Raw genomic sequence first — 21,981 nt, forward strand, 5'->3', positions numbered from 1 at the left:
AGCAGGAACTGGAAGTTACCGTCAGCATAAACGTCTTTAGTGGCTCCGCTTTGGTAAAAACCTGAAGTACTTGGACACGATTTCAGGAAAATATTTAATTGTGATATGATTGTTGAAAAATTGCTTTTTTTCTAGACTCTGTTCTTTGTTTATTGCCATGAGCTCCAGCCTGTGAAGAAAAACTTCTGGTGTTGGTGTTGTTATATAAACGGCCAGATAGTATAGATAGCATGAATGTAGCTAAAGCATATGAAATATTACCTTCTTCTACATATTGCCTCCAAGCCGTCCTTAGGGTGACGGTGTAGTGTGTAGTGTTTAGAAGCAGTAGAGACTCAAATGGAAGCATAAAATCTTTCCTAATTCTTCCCTCTGAAAACTTCATTTTTCATATTTAAACATCTTTTTACAGAAGAGTCTGGTTGAAAGTCAAAGATTAAAAGCAGTTCAGGGTGGAAACAGTGGATGTTCTGTGTCCGGTCTCGTTCAGAGGTCGGGTTCACTCCCTCTCTCCCTCCAGCTGGTTTACTTCGTGGTCGGGAACCTGAGCACCCAGTCTTACCCGCGGTCCGCCGACCTGCCGCCGTTCGTCCGGGAGAACCTCGGGGCGGGCGGCGTCTCCAACAGCGACCGCATCATCATCAGTTACCAGGTGAAGACCCGGCTGCTGGACAAGGTCTACATCACAGAACACGAAGACGCTGCTGCTGGACGGTTCCGATCCGACGGAACTCATGAGGTCAGCTCGCAACTGATCCGACTTCTGCAGAACCCGCAGCTGGACCTCAGCTCCCTCCTCACTCAGATGGGTTACTATGACGAGGTAGTGATGCTGCAGGACGCGGAGAACCCTTCAGTCCAGATGATGCTCAGCATGATGCAGAACGATCCGACCGAGTTCTTCTCCCAGGCCTTCAATCGCCAGCTGGACCTGGACCAGTTCTGCTCCAGCACTGACCCAGATGGCAGCGGGAGCCTGGTGACTTACACCCTGCAGAAGAAGAAGAAGAAGAAGAAGCAAAGCAGCAAGAAACCGAAACCTCGGAGGGAACTTTCCCTGCGCTCCAGCTGGTCGGATCCATACCGAGGTAAACACTCAACCTGTTTTCACATTTTAGAGAGATTTACAGAAACAGAGCAAAGGTCACCAGTGGAGGCGCCGCTAACCACAAAGCTAGCTGCGCTAACCAAAAAGCCAGCTGCGCTAACCAAAAAGCCAGCTGCGCTAATCAAAAAGCCAGCTGCGCTAATCAAAAAGCCAGCTGCGCTAACCAAAAAGCTAGCTGCGCTAACCAAAAAGCCAGCTGCGCTAACCAAAAAGCTAGCTGCGCTAACCAAAAAGCCAGCTGCGCTAATCAAAAAGCTAGCTGCGCTAACCAAAAAGCCAGCTGCGCTAATCAAAAAGCTAGCTGATCTAATCAAAAAGCTAGCTGCTCTAACCAAAAAGTAGCTGCGCTAACCAAAAGCTAGCTGCGCTAACCAAAAGCTGCGAGTCATTAATACTCGTTCTGCTAACATTGAAGTACTATTTCAACATATTTGGTAAAAATTTCACCAACTTGATATTTAGCATAAGCTAGTGCTAAAGTGCTACAACAACATAATATTTAGCAGAAGCTAACACTAACGCAATGAATTTATGCTTACATCCACTATGACACATGTAGCACAACTAATAGCATATTTAATGTTCTTGGTAAAGAATAAATGTCATTTGCTGCACTGCATTTTGGGTAGAGGATGTTAGCTCTGCTATTAGCGCATTAGCAGATTAGTGGACGTTTGCCCACCAATACATGGACAGATAAATGAATGCAGTGGTGGCTATTGCTAACTAAAACATTAGTTGTGCTAAAGCTAAAGTGCTAAAGCTAAAGTGCTAATGCTAAAGTGCTACACCAATGCAGTATGATAGCTGATGCTAAGCGCTGAATCCAATTGACAAGGAGTAGGAAGAAGCAAACACTTATTTAATCCTTTACTTTAGAGAATGTAAGGACAGTGATTCAGATACATTTTGTTCTTGTTTTTTCATTTTTTGAACCACAAGCAGCTAATTTATGAAGCTTTATTAATTTGATTAACTTTAATTGTATGAATGTGACAATAAAACAGCAAAGTGAATATATTTCTGAGGCTGAGCGCAGATTTGACTTTTTCTGATTGTCTTTCTGCAGATTATTATGAAGATTACTGGAGCAGGTCCAGTTATGGATAGAATCTGGTTATGGATCCAGTTATGGATCTGGAGGCAGCCATGGTAAAGGAAGCGAAGGCGGATTTTCCTGGTTCCTGAAACTCTTCCTGAAAGCCGGAGCGCTCTACCTGGCAGCCAGATGTTTGTTCTGGTTCCTCAGGAACATCTGGAGCTCTAACTGGGATGACAAGCTCCTCCAGCGGATTCCAGGTGGACTTCTCCGTCCCAGTTATCCACGAACTCACATCATGCTGGACTATGTTTACTAGACCTGTCAGGACTTTGACTAGGACGAATTCTGAGTTCCTGCTTCAAATGATGCCGGTTGAAGACTCAAGATGAGGATTTTAATGATTCTAAAGTGATTTTATGTTTTTTCTATCTTGTTTCAAAGCCATTATTCTGATTTCTTTCTTAAAGTTGATGAAAACATTTAATTTAAGATTATAATACTATGTTAGACCAATAATGAGAAAAAATGTGGATTTTGTGAAAAATGTTAACAAATGAGCCTCTTCTGAACATATTCTGATTATTGATTATGACTGTATATTCCAACAGGAGAAAATTGTGTGGAAGGAAAAAAGTAGATAAATAGTGTGATTGAATCTGAGTGCAAATCTATCGAGGGTGTAAAACACCAGCAGCTCCTCCTCCCTGAGGATCCTCGTCTGGGTGAAGCAGAAAAACTTTCCTTCAGCACAGAAATCACAAAACATGTCTAATTTCTCTCTGGGCCTTCGAACCGGTCTGTTCAGCCAAAATATTAATGTGGTGGTAAACACTTTTATTTTCATGTTTTGTTGGTGAAATGTTGACATTTTCATTCAGATTCAAACAGAATCAAATATGTTTTAGGCTCCTAAACGACTGACAGGTTTGTGATTCATCACCACAGAGATCAGGTCGCACAGCAGGAGCTTTTTATGCTCCTTCATCACGTCCAATTATTCTGCTGCGTCTGATTTATTCAGTAATAATTCAGACTGGCTGAAAGTGTTTAACCACCAGGGGGAGCTCTCGCGCTACTGCCATGTTTGGTTTCATGTGCTCTGATCAATGATCAATTGGTTTGTGTTTGAATTCAGATTTTTCTTGGTTTATTACCATTGAGGATTTTCCAGACTTGTCTTGCCATAATCCCTTTAGCTGACGTATTATTGTTGTTAAGGTCTTGCCATACCCTGTTCACGCCTTAATGTTTTTGGGTTGTTTTAGTTTCTTTTACTTTGCAGATCAGGTGTTTGTTCCTCCTCTGGGTTCATAGATTCTTTCATGTTCTCTCTACCAGCCTGAACAACCAGATCAACGTTCCTTCAGAACATTTCACGCTTAAAGCTCTTCTTTTGTTTTGAACATCACATAAGAACAAAAGTTTTGTCCAGAAAATGCATCTAGAAAACTCTGGAAGAACTCTGATGAATGGCTGCTCGGCTGTTCTTCGTCACTCTGTCCTCACCTTTCTCTGCTGCTCTTCTCTCTCATGGCTCAACACTCTGCTTGCTTGTATTTGTTTTTATTTCTGTATTGAATATGAACATCCAGATCTTTAGAAAACCGAAACTGCTTTGTAAAGTTTTGCCAGCAGATCAAACATGTTTCTGTCTCATCTCTTTGTTTACCTGCAGAAGGTTCTGGAGGGTTTATCAGAGGCTGAAGTTCTGCTCCCGTCATTTGTTTCTTTGTTTGGGACATTTTCCTGCAGTGTGACTCTATATTTATTGCCCATTGTTAATATTTTCTGTTCTGCTCTGCAGGACTGAGCCTGCAGTTCAGCCAAGCCATGGTGCGTTCAGGGACCGTCAGTAAACTATATAACCTCTCTGGTCATGAAATACAGATAAATCTTTGGTTCTCTGTTCTGCTCGCTGTTTGTCCTCCACGATGGGATGCAGGTACATCTTTAACCTCATTGTGTTGTTCATCCTTTCTCTTCTTTCTTTGCTGCAGAAAGGTGTTAAATCTGTGGTTCAGGGGCCATTTGCAGCACCAGAAAAGTGTCTTTGTGGCCTCCAGCCAAACTCCAGCAGCGGTCCAAACGTGGCTCTCCAGATAAGAAACTGATCCAGATGAAAATGTTTCACAGTGTTCAGTGAGAGAGCTGGCTGGTCTCCTAATGGTCTGTTCATATCCCCAAATTATTTCAAATCACTTCAGATTCACACAATAAAACAAGAGGAATCGATTTGTTAGGAAGGCAGCTTCTCTTGGAAACTTCTTCTAATTTCTGAAGTTTCCAGTTTGGCTGATAAAAACATGTTTGGATCTTTTTGTCCTCCAGGAATGTTGTAGATTCTATCTGCTCGTTCTGTAAGGTCTGTAAGCGAAGGGAGTTTACGGCGTTTTCATCCTATCAGATGATAGAAGACAAGAAACCGGCTGCATGTTTCCAGTTCATGTTTGGACCTGTGAGATCAGACTCACAAACAGCAGCGACGTCTCTGCAGGACTCACCTGACAGGTTTCGTCCTCTGATGTTTTAGACTGAGCAGGTCCAATCCAAGTCCACCACAGGTCCAACAGTCCAGCTGGACTGTGGACTCACCTGCGCTGTGGACTCACCTGCGCTGTGGACTCACCTGGGCTGTGGACTCACCTGCGCTGTGGACTCACCTGGGTTCTGGACTCACCTGGGCTGTGGACTCACCTGGGTTCTGGACTCACCTGGGCTGTTAGGCCGGTCCAGGTGTTGGTGGGAGGAGTTTCACCGAGACCAGAACCGCTGTGGAGCTCAAAGCCTTCAGAACCAAGAAGACTCAGCAGAGACTGGCAGCTTCAGCAGGTAATCAATAGAAAACTTGACATGATAATAAACTTGGCGCTCCGTTTCTGATCGAACTGTAACTCAGTTTATAAAACAACTGAAACTGAACTGATTATATTTTTCTGTTTTTCTGAGCTGTAAAATGAACTAAACAGAAGTAATTATGTTGGTATTTATGTTTTTCTGTTTTTAGGGTCCAGAGACAGTTTGGTTGATTTGCTCTGATTAGATTCACCTTCTGCTTTATTGTCGTCGCTGTTGTTGGACGTCTAAGACAAGACCAGGCAAGTTTGCATAGTTCTAGTCAGTCGGGTTAATTCTGACTATTTTCCAGAAGAATAAAGACAAAAAGGTAAAGAATATTACAATAAAGACAGCAATGCATTGAAACATTAGTGCATTTTGGAAGCTTTGATGAGAATTACTTGGTCTGTTTGCTTTAGACTCTCATTCACACAGAAACTGCATCGTTTCCAGAAATGTTTCCATCCACAGAGAAATACTTCTTCAAACCTGTAAGAGGCGCTAAACATGTAGCCTGGAATAAAAACTCCATCAGCTGAACAAAAGAACCAGAAAGACAAACAGCAAACTGGAGACTCTAGTTTAGAGTCCAGATGAATTCAAACTTCTTCTGTGCATCACATTGGATTATAAAACGACAAGACAAATGATTTGTTCCTGTTGGGTGTGACGCGCTTGGCTGCAGATCAGCTTAGAGGCTGAGATAAAAACTATGACAGGTTTTTTCATGTCCACATGAAAAAGCAAAGTTTTTATCCTGTTTCCATGTGGAGGAACCACACAGATGGTTCAAAAGTTTCCACTTTAGAATAAAACAGTCCCATCCAGAGCGAACATCAGAGAGCAGCAGCAACATGTTGATCTGCATCACTGAGGGTCAGCGACAGTCTCGGTTTGGTTGCTCTCTGTTCTCACTCAGAGGAAGGAGCAACGTGTCCGTCACCAACACGTCTCTGCTTTGTTTCATCTCATCTTGCTGCTGATGGATCAGCAGATGGTTCTCTGCATCATGTGTCGTCTTAGCGACCGGGTCATTCTGTGTTTGCTTATCATCCATCAAACTGCATTAAAGTGACCTGATGACGGGTTTCATGCTGACATGATGATGATACATATTTAGTTTCATGATGAGTTTATTCTGGTGGTGCCGCTTAGCCCGGCTGATCCGGCCCAGTGCCTGCATGGTACCAGCCCAGTGCCTCCATGGTACCGGCCCAGTGGCTACATGGTACCGACCCAGTGGCTGCATGGTACCGGCCAGTGCCTGCATGGTACCGGCCCAGTGGCTACATGGTACCAGCCCAGTGCCTGCATGGTACCGGCCCAGTGCCTGCATGGTACCGGCCCAGTGCCTGCATGGTACCGGCCCAGTGGCTACATGGTACCAGCCCAGTGCCTGCATGGTACCGGCCCAATGGCTGCATGGTACCGGCCCAGTGGCTACATGGTACCAGCCCAGTGCCTGCATGGTACCGGCTGCATGGTACCGGCCCAGTGCCTGCATGGTACCGGCCCAGTGGCTACATGGTACCGGCCCAATTGCTACATGGTACCGGCCCAATGGCTGCATGGTACCGGCCCAGTGCCTGCATGGTACCGGCCCAGTGCCTGCATGGTACCGGCCCAGTGGCTACATGGTACCGGCCCAGTGGCTGCATGGTACCGGCCCAGTGGCTGCATGGTACCGGCCCAGTGCCTGCATGGTACCGGCCCAGTGCCTGCATGGTACCGGCCCAGTGGCTACATGGTACCGGCCCAGTGGCTGCATGGTACCGGCCCAGTGGCTGCATGGTACCGGCCCAGTGCCTGCATGGTACCGGCCCAATGGCTGCATGGTACCGGCCCAGTGCCTGCATGGTACTGGCCCAGTGGCTACATGGTACCGGCCCAGTGCCTGCATGGTACCGGCCCAGTGCCTGCATGGTACTGGCCCAGTGGCTACATGGTACCGGCCCAGTGGCTACATGGTACCGGCCCAGTGGCTGCATGGTACCGGCCCAGTGGCTACATGGTACCGGCCCAGTGCCTGCATGGTACCGGCCCAGTGGCTACATGGTACCGGCCCAGTGGCTACATGGTACCGGCCCAGTGGCTGCATGGTACCGGCCCAGTGCCTGCATGGTACCGGCCCAATGGCTGCATGGTACCGGCCCAGTGGCTGCATGGTACCGGCCCAGTGGCTGCATGGTACCGGCCCAGTGGCTGCATGGTACCGGCCCAGTGGCTGCATGGTACCGGCCCAATGGCTGCATGGTACCGGCCCAGTGCCTGCATGGTACTGGCCCAGTGGCTACATGGTACCGGCCCAGTGGCTACATGGTACCGGCCCAGTGCCTGCATGGTACCGGCCCAGTGCCTGCATGGTACTGGCCCAGTGGCTACATGGTACCGGCCCAGTGGCTGCATGGTACCGGCCCAGTGGCTGCATGGTACCGGCCCAGTGCCTGCATGGTACCGGCCCAATGGCTACATGGTACCGGCCCAGTGCCTGCATGGTACCGGCCCAGTGCCTGCATGGTACCGGCCCAGTGGCTGCATGGTACCGGCCCAGTGCCTGCATGGTACCGGCCCATCGTTCAGCACCTCCTGGGCTGGAGTACCCAGCATGCTCAGTTGGGCTGAACGTGACATCAGGGCTCCGCTGGTTCCTGATTGGCCAGAAGATGCCGTCACTGGTTTGGACTCATTTCTAAAATCAGCGACCGGCTGCATTAAAGCTTTAAGCAAAGCTGTGGATGTTTTGGTTCTTTTGGACCGACCCACATGGATCTGGGCTCCACCGTGATGGAAAACAAACATTATAGAGTTTATTAGAGTCCAGCCAGGCTGAGACTAAACGGCCTTGAGCTCCGACAGCGTTCCAGGAGGAACGGTCACCAAAACGCTCCTTCACTGCCTGTCGGTCTGTTCTCTGCTCTGAATCGTCAGTGATGTCGTCTCACCCACATATCCAGACTTAACTTTATTTATTAATACCTTCTGAAGCCTCTGGATGCTGAACTCATGACTCTGTCCTTCCAGGTTGGAGACATGGCCTCAGATCACAGGCAGGCGGCCGCTCTGGGTCGGCCCTTCGCTCTGGGAATGCTGTACGATGCTCGACAGGATGAACTCATCCCAGGTCAGAAGATTAAATATTTATGACCGACACCCTGAATGTGAGGAGGAACATTAAAACAGCTGCAGGTCTATGTAAAGTCTTCTGGAATAAACTGGTTTTTGTCTGTCTGGTTTAACCAACGTTACAGTGGAACATTATAACGGATATTTTCCACGCAGTCCATCCTATTCCTATGTCCCATGATGCTTTGCATGGTCCATGACAATGATTCCTTGAGCTTATAGTAGATCTGCATTCATACACATCCAGGCCTCAAGATGTCCTGCAGCTTTTAAAAGTCTCTCTGCTTCAACACACTGGCTCCATGTGAAGCTCATTAGCAGAGCTGAGCTGCATGAGAAACATTCACTGTTTCATTGGAGACACATCTAAACACTGCAGGACTCTGGCTGCAGGACTCTGGCTGCAGGACTCTGGCTGCAGGACTCTGGCTGCAGGACTCTGGCTGCAGGACTCTGGTTGCAGGACTCTGGCTGCAGGGCTCTGGCTGCAGGACTCTGGTTGCAGGGCTCTGGCTGCAGGGCTCTGGCTGCAGGACTCTGGGTGCAGGGCTCTGGCTGCAGGGCTCTGGGTGCAGGACTCTGGCTGCAGGGCTCTGGTTGCAGGACTCTGGCTGCAGGGCTCTGGCTGCAGGACTCTGGCTGCAGGGCTCTGGTTGCAGGACTCTGGTTGCAGGGCTCTGGTTGCAGGGCTCTGGTTGCAGGGCTCTGGCTGCAGGGCTCTGGCTGCAGGGCTCTGGCTGCAGGGCTCTGGCTGCAGGGCTCTGGCTGCAGGGCTCTGGTTGCAGGGCTCTGGCTGCAGGACTCTGGTTGCAGGGCTCTGGCCCGTACGCTCGCAGGTAGCAGCTGCTTTGTCAAATGGACTGTTGAGGCCAGCAAAGATATAAAAATGTTCTGTTTCAAATTCTTGATCACTCTGATTACATCTGCATGACAACAACCCAGAGTTTGCAGGACGGAGACCAGCGGTGGGGAATCCTCGAGGGCTGGAGTCCTGCGACTCTGAGAGTCTCAACATGCTTCAGTCCAATAGTTTAAGCGCCTCCTAAGTGCAGTCAGGTCCAGAGTCCTGCTGATGACCTCACTGTGTTGAACTAGAGACACATCTATAGTTTGCAGGACATCAGGCCTCCAGGCCTGGAGTCGCCCACACCGATGTAGACGGACATCTGACCAGCGAAACCTGATTCTGTCATAAAATAAAAATAAACTATATTTGACTGGCAACTTATTTGGTTCTGATAAGCATCTGAGGGATTTCATTCTGGAATCATCAATGTGTTGCTTTATCTTTATTTTTATGGTTTATTTGTTCTAGAAATCCAATTTTTTCAAATCAAAACGTCGTTGATCCTCTTGTTTCAATGTTCAGGAACCTTTGAGTGAAACGATTGTCAATGATGCATAAACATGAACTTCTGGTGAAAATCAACAGATATTCATTTATTTACAGATTTCACTTTGTGGGACAGAGAAACGATTAAAAAGGTATCGGTAAGGACGGTCCAGCGCAGCAGCATTTATGACTCTTCGGCCTCAGACTCCATCGAAACCGAAGCGTCTCTGCTGAGCGCCGACCCGTCGCTCATTCTCAGCGTTCGCAGCGGTCTGGTTGAAGCTGGAGGATCTGCCAGCTATCTGAACGATCACAAGCAGTTCAGGAACCAGAGCAGAGTCGTCCTTCACTACAAAGCAACAGCGGCTTATGAACGACTGGATCTGAATCACGCAGAAGCCAAAAAGCTGCAAGTTAGAGACGTGATTAAGAACAGCAGAGCTACGCATGTGGTCAGCGGCGTCCTTCACGGGGCCAACGCTTTCTTTGTGTTTGACAGCCAGAGGTTAGACAGCAGCAGCCTGCACAGCATGGAGACAGCCATGCACAGCTTAGTGCAGAGGATCCCAAAACTGGATCCTGAAGGAAACGCAGTCAGAAATCTGAGAGAAGAAGAAAAAAAACATCATTGAGAAGTTCACCTGTAAATTTTATGGAGATTTCATTCTGGACAGGAACCCTGCAACCTTTGAGGAGGCAGCAGACGCCTGCAGGAAACTCCCAGCGCTTCTGGGAGACGATGGAGAGAAATCAGTTCCAGTTAAAGTTTGGCTGACTCCTCTGAAGACCCTGGATTCATGTGCAGCTCAGCTGAAGGACGACCTTTCTGTCGGCCTGATCAGAAAGGCCGACAACGTTCTGAGAGGAGTCAGAGAAATACAGATGAGATGCAACGAGGCCATGGAAAAGGAAGCGGTGAAAACTTTCCCACAGATTCGCACAAAGCTGAAGAGTTTCCAACATCTCTGTGAAAATTACCTGGAAACAGTCCAGCAGACCCTGCAGGAGGAAGTTCCTCTGATCCGGGAAGGTAAAGAAGAAGAATCGTTAGAAAACTTCCTTGATGAGCAGGAGAAGACGCCGTTCAGCCGGAAAAACTTAGACATGTGGCTGGATTATTTAGACAGAGAAATCAACGTCATCACATCCTGCTTGGACATCATGAAGGGGATCAGGGTCATCCTGGACGAGTCAGACCTGGACAGACACGTTCTGGGTGCAGAAGACGTCCTGTGCTTCGTCTTCACCTCCATTCAAACTCGTGACGCCTACATGGAGCAGATGGACGGTTTCTTCAGTGAAACTCCAGCCAACGTGGCTCCACCAGCGAGAGACCAGTGGTTCTTCTCAGACGAGGTCTTAGGAGACATGAAGCAGAAAGCCAACATGATCTCAGAAACGGCTGAAGGCCTGAAGAGCAGCAGCGGCTTCAGTTTCCTCATCACCGCTCTGCCGAACGAGGAGCTCAGAGGAGCAACCGTCCACCATTACAGGAAAGGTGTGAAGAAAACCCAAGACTTCTCCAGACCTGAAATTCATCAAGTGAGAAACGTGACGCAGAAACAGAACCTGGTGTGGTGTAAGTACAGACTAGTTCATCTCCACTTCTCTTAAGTTACATGAAGAAAGTTGATCAGATTTACCAGATGCAATCAGTTTATTAAGTCCAGTAATGATGAAGTGAAGAGACACTTTATAGAATTTATTCATGACTGAAATAAAATCCGTTGATTTGACCGTTGCAGTATGTAAACTTCTGGTTTCAACTGTAAACAAAAATGAAGGGAAACGTTTTTTATTTAAAGGATCTTCATTGCGGGTCAAACTGCTGGTTCCTGCTCACAGATGAGCCACAAGGCTTCAGATGAACTGCTCTGTTTTATCCAACAGATTCCTGTCATCTGGCTTTGGACCCAGAAACGGCGAATGGGAACCTCCTTCTGTCTGGAGGAGGCAAAAAGGCGACGTGTGGATCCAGGCAGACGTACCCTGCCACAGAGAAGCGCTTTGATTCGTACCCGCAGGCTCTCTGCAGCCAGGGCCTGAGCGGCCGCCACTACTTTGAGGCGGTGTGGAGCAGCGAGGTTTCCAAAGAGCTGGGTATCGGTCTCGCCTATGAAAGCATTCCCAGGAAAGGAAGCGGCAGGAACACTGGGTTTGGATATAATGATGTCTCCTGGTATTTTGGCGTTAATGGCGGCGGTCTGCGCGCGTGGCACAGGCGCAGTAAGACCTGGTCCGCTGCTCTCCCTGCTGGATGCAACAGAGTCGGGGTTTACTTGGACTGGGCCGCTGGGACGCTGTCCTTCTACCAGGTGTCCTCCGACACTCTGACCCATCTCTACACCTTTGAGAACCGATTCTCTGCTCCTCTTTACCCGGGTTTCTACATCTGGGGCAAAAATAACTATGTTACGTTCAGCCCAGTTTAAAGGAAACTAATCAGATGAAATCCACTTTTCAGCTCTTATACTCAGTTTGTAAATATTAAATTTAGTCTCAGTCTGTTATACCTTCACTTTCTGTTTGGGTCATACTTTCCAGTCGGTTCTGTTTTCTCTGTTCTGTGTTTCAACCATCAGCCCCAATGTCTGCTGTGGAAATATTGGGACTGAACACTTTCACAAATCCACCATTTTATTTCTCACAGTGATTTGATGCTCCAGCTTTAAAGATGCCAAAGTGGAAAAGTGAACAGCGTTGAGCTGTTGGTGTAATAAACTACATATTTCATTACATCCTCAGCACAAAATGTCGCTTTATATTTTGATTTTTGTAAATGTTCTGTCCTTTGTTTGCTTGAATCACATCAGTGATGAGAACTTTAGCAAAATCCTCCAGAAGCAAAAGGATTTGATCATATGATGGGAGATCCTTCTGTCTGGAATCAGAAATGAATTTATTCACCTGATAAATGAATTTATTCACCTGATAAATGAATTTATTCACCTGATAAATGAATTTATTCACCTGATAAATGAATTTATTCACCTGATAAATGAATTTATTCACCTGATAAATGAATTTATTCACCTGATAAATGAATTTATTCACCTGATAAATGAATTTATTCACCTGATAAATGAATTTATTCACCTTACTCACGGTGCTACGTTACAGTCGCAGGTGGTCTGAGGAGCACCAGTCTGTCAGACTGACCTCTGACCTTTTGCCCAAGGACACAGAGGCAGACAGAGTGGGACTTGAACCAGCAACCCACCGATGACATCCTGGACGTTTTGCATTTTGTGTTGCATGATCTAAATCCTTCATTGAATGGATCTGATATTCATCAGTTCATTCAGTAACTCATCATTAATGAGAGAAATACAAATGATTCAGACTGATGAAGATCAAGAGAGAAAACAGGAACTTTGTTTTAGGTTTTATGAAAATAATCATTCTGAAGTTATTGTTACGTTTTTATTATTACAAGCTAAATATAATCAAAAGATCAACAATGTAACAACATAAATGTGATTCTGTGTTAAATCTTTATATTGACAGTGAACTTACAGAGAAACTCATTTTTACAGGAAATGATGATTTATGAACGAAACGACTCAAAATGTTTGCAAAGTTTTTCCAGCGTTGCAGAAACTTTCTGCCTCCACCAGGCTGAACAGAACCTGCTGATAAATGAGAGTCCAAACCGGAATCACTGACTTTTATCTTTCTGTGTTTTTAAAATCCTGAAATAAAAAACTATAAACCTTCATTTTTAGCAGCTTCTTGTTGGAACAAAAATTGTTTGTTCAGTTTTAAAGTACAAAGTTCAGATCATCTGTTTACAGTTCAGGACATTTAATCCTGAAGAAACAGAACCGGGTCTCAGCAGAACCGGGTCTCACCAGAACCGGGTCTCAACAGAACCGGGTCTCAACAGAACCGGGTTTCTTCTCAGCAGAACCGGGTTTCTCCTCAACAGAACCGGGTCTCAGCAGAACCGGGTCTCAGCAGAACCGGGTCTCAGCAGAACCGGGTTTCTCCCCAACAGAACCGGGTCGTGGCCGTTTTGCTGACGCAGCAAAAAGCCTTTAAAAGACGTTTCAAAGTGAAAGTGACGGCAGAAACAGATTCTCTTCTTCCTGTTCAAATCTCAGCGGCTGAAATAAGACAAACCAGCTAAAGGTTTGTTTGTCTTTTATCGTTTTAATATGAATCTGAACTTGTTTATAACGTTTTCTGATTGATTAGGAAAATCAATAATCTATATTTATCTCAGATTATTTCCTATTATAAAACATTGAAGAGTTTTGATGTTTTCACCATTAGAAATATTTAAACATTGTAGAAAAAGATTCATCACAGAAACTTAGAAACTGACAGTTTGAATTCAGGACTTTGTCAAATTAAAATTAATTGTTTTTATATGATTTGAAGGTTTTACATGTTTAGGTAAAAAAACTCAAACTTTGTGTTTGAAATGTTAAAATGGTTTGATTTGCATTTTCTGCAGTTTGTTGCTGAATCTGAGAAACAAAACAATAAAATAATGAAACTGATTCAGTTTTTTCATTTCTGTTAATCAGCTGATGAATTTCCAGCTTCCTCTTCATTCGACTGATTCTCCTTTAGACCCGATTAAAAGTTCAATTAATTATGTGACATTGAAGTCTAATCTAAACTAAAGAAAAAGAAAACTAACAGAAAACAGACACAGAATAATAATATTAAGGAAACATCTGAACAGTAAAGCCAACGAATGTTTCTCTACTGACAGTTTTTAAATTCCTCATTAAATTTATCAGGAGTCAAATAAACTTTTTCTGGATAATGATTTATGTTGATCATCTTCATGTCGTCAACAGGAAGGAAAACTCATTTTTCAGGACAAACTTCATGAACAAAAGTAAAACTTTTGTTTCTCATCAGTAGATTTTTGCCAAACTGCGTCTCAGACGGTTAATCTGGATTAAACTTGAGCTGCTGGGGCTTTTTGGTCACTTGTGGTTTAATGAATAACATTTACCTGGAATATGAAGGCATTACATGGACAGTGATAAGAAATAAAAATAGTAAATTAATAAAATCAGTAAAATCACTTTGGTGCAAATATTCATTAATTGAAGCGGCTATAATAACTTATCAATAATGTAACTGAAATAACAAAACATTTCCAATAGTGTACAAATTACTGACTCATTTCTATTTTATTGATGAAGCTTTAAATGTCGAACATTAAAGAGTCACATTTATCTCATTCTGTGTTTTAACACATTTCACAGAGGAATTAATGCATTTATACAAATTATTCAAACTGCAAATTTAATGCTGCACCTCGGTCACAATATTCACTTATTTTATTTGTCAGCTATTAATTATTGGTTTCACTCCATCATGAAATATTAATATCAGTGACGTTACAGAGATCACAGAAAGCCTCAGTGGGACAGAAATCATCGTCTTTTTTAGAGGAATCTAAACATTCCTGGTGAATGAAGTCGGTTTCTTTCTGTTTCTCATGACGAACAAACAAATGAAATGATTCCTGTTTTCCAAACCATCTCTAATCTCTATGAACAGTTTTATAGAACAGAACAACAGAGGAGTTCACTTAAAAAGCATTTTTTGTGTTTCCAGTTCAGAGTCCAGAGTCTGAAACCAAAGTGGGTCGAAATGCTGACAGAAACAGAAACTGCAGTTTTACTGTCAGTTAGAATAATGATGATGTCAGGATTGAACCAGAAACAGGAAAAGTTCCAGCAGCTGATTGGATTTTTATGTCAAAGGCTCCATTAATAATATTTAGTCTGGAAAAAAACTGTTTTATATATTCATGAGATAAAATGAGTAAAAACATAAACATAAAATGTTCTTAGCAATTTTTAAATTTAACTTAAGGAAACAAAGGAGAGAACTGGACAATGTGAGGAATTTAATCTTTAATATAATCTTTAATTTAATCTTTAATATAATCTTTAATATAATCTTTAATATAATACCAAACAGTGAAATATGAAACTGTAAATTCTTCTTGTTTGGGTTAAACTTGTGATCTTGGTTGTTTATTTGGGTTTTGCTTGTTTCCTCTTTTATGTTTCTGTTTCACTTTGGCTAGACCTTTCTTAGTTATTCCAGTTTCTGCATTTTGTTTCTTATTTTGGTGAAGTCACTGGTCGTTTCCCTTTTTCTTTGTTTCAGATGTTTCTTAGTTATTTTAGTTTATGTCCGTTTGGTCCAATTATTTTTAAGTTAGATTTATTTTCTGTTTCCCAGTTTGTTCTCCCTCGCCCGCTGTGCCGCTTCCTCTCTCCTCTCCTCTTCCTGAACCTGTAGCCTGTTGTTAGCTCATCAGCTTGTTTGCTCAGGCTGATGAGCTAACATCAGGCTGATAGCTCATGAGCATGTTAGCTCATCAGTCTGTTAGCTCAGGCTGATGAGCCTGTTAGCCTGTTAGCTCATCAGCTTGTTAGCTCATTAGCCTGTTAGCTCATCAGCTTGTTAGCTCATCATCCTGTTAGCTCATCAGCTTGTTAGCTCATCATCCTGTTAGCTCTTCAGCCTGTTAGCTCATCAACTTGTTTGCTCATTAGCCTGTTAGCTCATTAGCCTGTTATCTCATCAGCCTTTTAGTTCTTCAGCTTGTTTGCTCATTACCCTGTTAGCTCATCAGCTTGTTAGCTCATCAGCCTGTTAGCTCTTCAGCCTGTTTGCTCTTCAGCCTGTTAGCTCATCAGCCTGTTAGCTCATCAGCTTGTTAGCTCATTAGCCTGTTAGCTCATCAGCTTGTTAGCTCATTAGCCTGTTAGCTCATTAGCCTGTCGACAGGCTGCAGGTCTTTCTGTCTGCATTCAGCCTCCTCAGTATTTAAGGCCGTCATTCTCAGGTTATCAATGTTTCTGTTTTACAGGGAGGAGAAGAAATGAGGCCGACTCTACATTTCATTCTGACGTTAAGTAAATAAAACCTTTTTATGGTTATGGACAAATAAATTGAGTTATTTTAAATGTCAGGATCCTGGTTTGTTTCAGTGTTTGGGTTTATTTTCATTTTCTTGTGTATTTCTGCTCAGCTTTAGATCATTTCTATCAACCTGATGAATAAATATTTCATCACCAACTTCCTTCATGTTGGATCCAATCTATTCATAACATTAAATCCTGAATGCATTTATTCTAAATGTAATATTTGAATCTAACAGTTAAAATAAAAATTAAGAGCAACTCTTGGTGATTAAATCAGCGAACCATAACTTCATATCTTATCATATTTAATTCCTGTTATCTGTGACAGTAACAGGGAATTTTAATAATTTCCTTTAAAATTCTCAAATATGTTTTCCTTTTAGGTTTTCTGCCTTTTCTGGAAACTGCAATTACAAAGTTTGAAGGACAAAATGTCACCTTCCAACCAAACATCCCTGGACCTCAGATTAGTTCCTATTACTGGACTTTTATGCAAAATAATCAAACTGAGAAAATAATAGATGTGACTGGAGAGATCAAGAAAATGAACAGAACCAGATTTGAAGGTCGCCTGGATACGGATGTAAAAACTGGATCAATCACAATTTCAAACCTCAATCTTTGTGACAAAGGAAGGGTTTTTTTTCCAGAGAAGGGAGAAAAATCTCTCACCACATCGTGGAACTGGAGGTCAAAGGTGAGAAACATAAATGAAAAAACACGCAATGAAAGAAAGACTGGAATCCTGTTTTTTAGCTTCATTTATAGTTTTATTGCACTTATAATGTAAATTATATTTTTCTCCTATTGTTCAGAAAACAATGATGCTGTTGAACTGCATCTTCCGGTGGGCTCCAATGCTACTCTGAGATCCACACTGGAAAAACTGAAGCACCATCATGAAATCTCCTGGTTGTTCGGCAAACTGTGTCCTGAAAGAGAAATTGCCAACAATAAAAAAAACTCCAGTCATCATGGAGATATTTTCAATAATGTGATTCTTAATCTAACTAATGGAGACCTGACAATCCCTCAGATCACAAAAAGCTTCAGTGGAAAATATTATTTTAGTATATTGAAGGGTGGATATCCATACATTTCAGGAATATATGATGTCAGCGTGTTCGGTAAGTATTTTGGATCCACTGAAACTCATGAAGCTTTTCTACAGATTCATTAAAAATAATAATAGGGAGATTATATCTAATGTATATAAACATGTACAGATGCATTTCTCTGACAGTTCTATAGATACAAAGCAAAAGTGGTAAGTAGATCACCTGTAGTCCAGGTTGGAAGAAATTTGACAGGAAATTAAGAATAAGATTCTTCAAAACACCTTTCAGTTTTCTAAACCAACAATTGGAGGAACAATTGGAGGAATTGTCACCAGATTGGGAATCACTCACATATTTTGGGGCTGATTCTGTTCTGGCAGGGAGTTCAGACAGAAATTCAATAAATATTTTAGTCGACGTTTCCACTGAACCCACTGCATTAAAAACTGGGTTTGACGTCCAGTTACTACAGATTCTGTTGCTGGTTGCAAGGAAAATGATAACTCTGTGCTGCTCAAGCTTTTACCTCCCACCCTTCAACAATAGCAGAAAGACTGAGGAAAGAATGTGAATATAATGCAAAGAATAACAGCAAAACTTCATGTGAAAATGGACCCCATACAGAATGAGGTTCATACACTGAGAGTGTGGACTTCAGCTATGCTAACCCATAGCCTTATAATGCTATGCTAACCCATAGCCTTATAATGCTATGCTAACCTATAGCATGAAAATGCTATGCTAACCCATAGCCTTATAATGCTATGCTAACCCATACCATGAAAATGCTATGCTAACCAATAACATTATAATGCTATGCTAACCCATAGCATTATAATACTATGCTAACCCATAGCATGAAAATGCTATGCTAACCCATAGCATTATAATGCTATGCTAACCCATAGCCTTATAAGGCTATGCTAACCCATAGCATTATAATACTATGCTAACCCATAGCATGAAAATGCTATGCTAACCCATAGCATTATAATGCTATGCTAACCCATAGCCTTATAAGGCTATGCTAACCCATAGCCTTATAATGCTATGCTAACCCATAGCCTTATAATGCTATGCTAACCCATTATGCTATGCTAACCCAAGCATAATGCTATGCTGACCCATAGCCTTATAATGCTATGCTAACCCATAGCAATGAAAATGCTATGCTAACCCATAGCATTATAATGCTATGCTAACCCATAGCATCAAAGTCCTATGGGTTATAAAAAGTTGTTAGTCTGGATATGTTCACCTATCTGTCATGTGAGCCATGAGAAACTTTCTGAGAAATGGATTTAAATGTTTGCTGAGAACCTTTTTGTCTCTCTCGCTTTTCTGTTGTCCTTTGTAAGTGCAAGTATAAATATGCATGTGTGTTGGATTCATAACGTTCTTAAATAAAGAATGTTAAAAAAAGAATCACTCAAAATAATAAATTAACATTGTGTTTCTGATTTTTCAGATGGTTATGTGAATCTTCCGGTGGGCTTCAATGTTACTCTGAGATCCACACTGCAAAAACTGGAGGAGGATCATGAAATCTCCTGGTTGTTCGGCAAACTGTTTCCTGATAGAGAAATCGCCAACAATAAAAAACGCCACAGTCATCATGGAGATATTTTTGATAATGTGATTCTTAATCTAACTAACGGAGCCCTGACAATCCTTCAGATCACAAAAAGCTTCAGTGGAAAATATTATTTTAGGATATTGCAGGGTGGATATCCATACATTTCAGAAATGTACGACGTCAGCGTGTTCGGTAAGTATTATGGATCCACTGAAACTCATGAAGCTTTTCTACAAAATTACTAAAAATAATAATGTGATATCTTAATCTCAACACTCCTGGTAAAATAACTCTTTGCCTCATAAAAACTGTGGTTAATCATTTTAAAACTGTTTTTATTAATACTTTTCCAGAACATTTTTATTGACCATATCATAGAGAGTGGAGTATTTCTGCTGCCAATGGAAACAGAAGAAATCCTGTCTGCAGAGGAGCAGATGATGGAAACTGCATCACATATATCTGTGAACAGTTCAGCATAAAACATAAATTACTTTAGTCCAGAAGTTTACAGCTGATTGTCACTAACTTTTCTTCTGTACCATTTATTTTCTATTTCTCCTGCCTCATGTTCTGAGCTCCTGATCCTCAGTTTTGTCCCATTTTCAGTGTTTTTTCTGCTTCCTTCAGTGTTAACATTATGCATGATGTAATCTTTGAAAGGTTTGAAGTCAAGATGATCAGAAATAAAAGCTCATCAGTGTAGGAACTGTAACTATAACTCCCAGCAACCTGACAGGTTCAAAGAGTTTTTCCACTCAGCAGAAAACCAGAAACAAGTTGGCAAAAAAAAAAAAAAAAAAAACACCAAGCAAAACTTCTGGGAAATTTTTAAATTTGTTTTAATATCCTAACTAATGGTATGAAAAACCAGCCTTTCATCGTCAGTTCTGGATGTTTAAAATGTTAAACTTTGAATTTATCCTGCAGACTAAATCTGAACTCAGGGATTGATTGATTATTTACCTTCATTTTGGTTTCAGCCAAAAATGACAGAAACACATTAATTCAACTAAAGTTCAAATTCATGATTTCCTTTTTGGAAAATGGGATGAAACAGAAAACTTCTGACAGCTCCTCTGATTATTTTCTCATTGCTTTTGCATTGGATGTTGTTTTGTGGGAACTTCATGGTTTCTTCTCCTTCAGATCCGGTTTCTGTTCCCAACATCACCAAGCAGACGGCTCCACCAACCCACAGAGGCTGCAGCCTGACCTGTTCAGTGGACAACGGGCCTGGAGTGAACCTGACCTGGTTCAGAGGAAACGCCAACGTCAGCTGCATCAGCAACCAGAGCGTCTCCGTCCTCGCTCTGCCGCTGCACATCCAGGCGGAGGATTCCTCCACCTACAGCTGCCAGGCACAAAACCCCGTCAGCCAGCAGAGAAAAGCTCTGGACTCCCAGCGGCTGACGTGTCGCAACGCAGGTAAAAGAATCAGAGTCTGAGGAACATGCAGCTCAGTTTCCTCAGTTCTGATCAACATCAGAGCTGAAAGCAGCCAGGAAACAGATTTATTAATAAATTCCCTCCTTCTGGTGGAAATTAGGATTAGGCTCTGTATTAGAGTGAAGCTTTACCTGATCACATCTGTTTCTCTGGGTTAATTTCTGTTTTATGAAGTTTTCATGGTGATAAATATTTTGAATTATTGCTGGTTTTCAGGAACAGTGAAGCTTTGGGTTGGACCGGTGATTGGGGGATCATTGCTGCCACTCTGGTCATCATTGCTGCTACAGGTCTTTTCGCCTGTTGCAAAAAAAGGAAAAAAGGTACATATGAAAAAGTCTTTTTGATCATATTTGCTACATTATTCCTTCAACATTATCCTCTGCTGATGATGTTGCGTAACACCAACAGGTTGTCATGTTAGAAATCCTCTAAGGTCTCAGTCAAACCAAGAGACTTCGCCTCAGAACTGCAGCTCCTCTCTGGTAGATCTATAAAATATGATCTAAACATTCAAAATCATTTATCATGTTTGTTAAATTTCTTGCTATTTTGCATCAACAAAAAGCAAATATCTCTATATATTTTGGATTATTTTTGGACTCTATAACCAAGCTGTATTATTTGATTTCTTTCAGACAAGTGAAGAATATCTGCTGCAAAGCGTTCAAGGATCAAGTTATGAGACAGTAAAGTGTCGTGGTTCACTGACCTGCTCCACCCAAAGGGAAGAGATGGAGAACATCGACCGCTGTTGATCTCACAGAGAAACTGAACATAAACAATTCAATGTGATTTTATTTTAATCTTTGAATGTAAATCCCTTACATGTTTCATTTCCATATTTTAATGTTTATCCTGTATAATAAACAAATTATGAAGTGAATCTGAGTGTCATTTAGTCTGGACGAAATATTTCATATTTACTGCAGATGTTTTAGAGTTTAATGAGCGAAACATGAAGCGGGTCAGACTCCTGCTGACCTGGAGCCTCAGACTGATGGAGTTTCTGCTGGTTTCAGATCAGCTCAGGCTGAAAACCCAACAGAACCGATTCTCCACCAACACACAACTCTGACCTGAACTCGGTTCTGTTGAAGCCCGGATCCATGGAAACTGTTCAAATCCTTCAATCAGGGCGGATCAGCGGCCTGCTGGGCTGTTGGCGCCCTCTTCCGGTTGATATGTGGTATTACATCTCTTCAATATTGTGTCTCTGTTAACAAATAAATGGCCACTGGGGGGCGCTAGACCATCCTATGATCCAGCTGCCTGGGTCAATCCTATGACGTCATCTGGGTTTTAAATAATGTGTAAAGAAAGATAGTAAAGAAAAGCCTAAGTTAATAAATATCCAAAGGATGAGTTCATTTATTCTATCCTTTTATTTCAATTAAAATTCCAAAGTTCATATAAAGTTATTAAAAATCTGTTCGCATTGTTTAAACTAAGCTATCTTTCATTTGTTGGGAATTACTAGTGAAAAGTGTATTTTCCTACAGCAGGATGGTCTTTGAAGGCAGCACAAGCAGCGAAGAAGAAGAAGAGC

At 42.7% G+C, this 21,981-nt stretch overlaps 1 long non-coding RNA gene and 1 pseudogene across 1 annotated transcript; both read left to right on the plus strand.

The window, feature by feature from the left end:
• Nucleotides 1–7,988: 7,988 nt before the first annotated feature.
• LOC129355586 (stonustoxin subunit alpha-like) lies at nucleotides 7,989–13,236 on the plus strand (annotated as a pseudogene).
• A 178-nt stretch (nucleotides 13,237–13,414) lies between these two features.
• LOC129355581 (uncharacterized) lies at nucleotides 13,415–16,978 on the plus strand. The gene is made up of 3 exons (XR_008605290.1): nucleotides 13,415–13,572; nucleotides 16,295–16,340; nucleotides 16,733–16,978. It is a non-coding gene; the product is annotated as an uncharacterized LOC129355581 (long non-coding RNA).
• Nucleotides 16,979–21,981: the final 5,003 nt, after the last annotated feature.

Source organism: Poeciliopsis prolifica, unplaced genomic scaffold, assembly GCF_027474105.1.
Source record: "Poeciliopsis prolifica strain line A6 unplaced genomic scaffold, Auburn_PproV2 SCAFFOLD138, whole genome shotgun sequence".
Taxonomy (NCBI): Eukaryota; Metazoa; Chordata; class Actinopteri; order Cyprinodontiformes; family Poeciliidae; genus Poeciliopsis; species Poeciliopsis prolifica.